The sequence below is a fragment of the Poecilia latipinna genome, unplaced genomic scaffold (assembly GCF_001443285.1).
Source record: "Poecilia latipinna isolate Pla-1442-1.1 unplaced genomic scaffold, P_latipinna-1.0 Scaffold12, whole genome shotgun sequence".
Classification (NCBI taxonomy): Eukaryota; Metazoa; Chordata; class Actinopteri; order Cyprinodontiformes; family Poeciliidae; genus Poecilia; species Poecilia latipinna.
The window spans coordinates 320,736-322,792 of NW_015112628.1; the positions used below are offsets into that span (position 1 = coordinate 320,736).

The following is a 2,057-nucleotide window of genomic DNA, read 5'->3' on the forward strand; positions in this document are numbered from 1 at the left end:
CCAGATGCAACACGCAGGTATGCTAAATTAAATGGTGGCGATAGAAGACATGAGACAGATGGTGGAGGTTTGGCTTATAGTTAAAACACAACTTATAGTGAGCGATGATCGGGATCACTTGCTGACATTACTCTCCGGAAACAGGTTAGACAGTGAAACGAGTTAGAAAATGCTGAGGACTTGAGCTGCTGAAATGGATGATGCAAGCGAGAATTCATGGCTTGTTTAATTGATAAGGTCTGGAACGATTGTACCGAGATTGTCATGGAGGGATTTAAGTCAACTTCACGATCTGTGGCCAGCAACTGAACAGCGTGTGATGCCTCACAACTGAGGCAAAACTCCTAATTACTGGATGATTAATACGTACTCGTGCGCAGAGACAATTGGCAATATGACTTGTATTATGACACAGTCAAAGACAGCATAGTCTTCGGTTGACAAGTTGGCTGATAAAGGAGCTGAAATAAAAAATGCGGTAGCCGACACACCCGAGACAATGGGCTGCATGGCTCTCAGTAGCTGAGTGCGCATACGAGTGCTGATATATGAATGAGTAATCCCTCTAGGCTGCCCCGACTCCAGACGAGTTAACATGAGGGCATGGCTTATGGGGGCAGAAGGTACACTGCAGTAAAACTGCTCATATGAGGACATTTCCAAAGCGTTCAATAACGAGGGTCCTACACTCTTTAGAACATATCAGCGGGCTACAGGCCACTAGTCGACGAGCTGAAGGTGCTACATTGTATAAACCTTCATTAATTAACATTGCCTACCTCCAACGCTTGCTCGACTCAGTCGGTTAATTGAGGAAACTGTGCGAAGCTCTGCGTATTTCTGGTTGCTGCCATAATTCGAACACACACGGAGCTGAGACAGCAGCAGCAGGTCTGTTTAGCTGTCGCACGGGGGTAAACCCGGTGAAGAATCTTAGAGCTCGTATGGCGTTTTAAAGCGCCTCCCTAAACACGACAAGTCGATTCTTCAACATGCAGTTAAAAGCCCTTGAGCATATTGGGCGCAGCCTGAGTGGCCTACGAGCTCGGGAGAGAATAGGCTAATTGAAATGCAGTTCGTAATAATGCGAATGAGACATGAGAATGCTACGTCTTACCCCGACAGCCCGAGACGGGCGTAGAGAGGGAAATCCGGTCTTGTGTGCTGACCATGGCGGCATGCGGAAGAGAGAAGCTGTTGACGTGGCTGACCCATCGCGTGGCAACGGTGTGAAGACGATGCGAGAGCGGCGGTGGAGAAATGGAGGGAGAATGGATGGTGAGCTGGGAGAAAAAGGTGACGTGGATCGGTGCGGCGAGACCTTGGCGGGCGAAGGAAGACGGCCTTGCTGCTTCCGTCGGATCCTCTCTTCGTTTCTGTCGTCTTTTACGTGGCATATTTTAACAGGCTGTCTCCTCCACGTAGAGCTCCGCAGTTAGCTAGCTGGACTCACTGACTGTGCGGGAAGCAATTGCGTCGTGCGTCATGGCAAAAGTTAAAAGGTAACGAGGTGACGGGGCTTATTATGACGTTTTTCGAAGGTGGGTCGAGGAGTACGGGAAACCCCAGATAGGTGAGAGATAGGCGGGTGAGCCTGCTTGAAATAATCGAGGCTGAGATCGGGAGAAACATCTCTTGCAACAGAGGAGCGTCTGAGGGGAAAAGAAAAGGCCAACGCAGGATGAGAGGTAGAAGGACGGAGAATCACGAAGCTGTGGAGAAGATGAGACGTGCTGGCTGAGAAGCTGTGGCGAGCAGATGAACGGATTGAACGCAGCTGGGAAGCGGCCGACGACTTGGGTGTGGATCCTTTTATGCTGAGCTTGATTGATGATTGGACACGCCAGGTGAGGTCCAGCGCTGAGGACTGAGATGAGCATGACGCCGATGGACGAACGGAGGGGATGGAGTCTTCCAGGTTGAATTTCCGCTATTAGCTTCATTTCTCAGCTTGCTGCAGGTAAAACTGAGCTTTGTAAAGCAGAGAAAATGAGATTTAAGTGTCTGAACGTGGCGTGGTTGTTGGTGGTAGATGTACTTTTCAGAAAAAAGGTGCA

General features: G+C 49.5%; 1 long non-coding RNA gene across 1 annotated transcript in view; it reads left to right on the plus strand.

Annotated features, from left to right (window-relative positions):
- The window catches only part of LOC106946406 (uncharacterized), a 7,372-nt gene extending 5,713 nt beyond the window's left edge, over positions 1 to 1,659 (plus strand). The window contains exon 2 of the long non-coding RNA XR_001424763.1: positions 18 to 1,659. This is a non-coding gene — a long non-coding RNA (uncharacterized LOC106946406). The remainder of the gene's footprint in view (positions 1 to 17) is intronic.
- Positions 1,660 to 2,057: the final 398 nt, after the last annotated feature.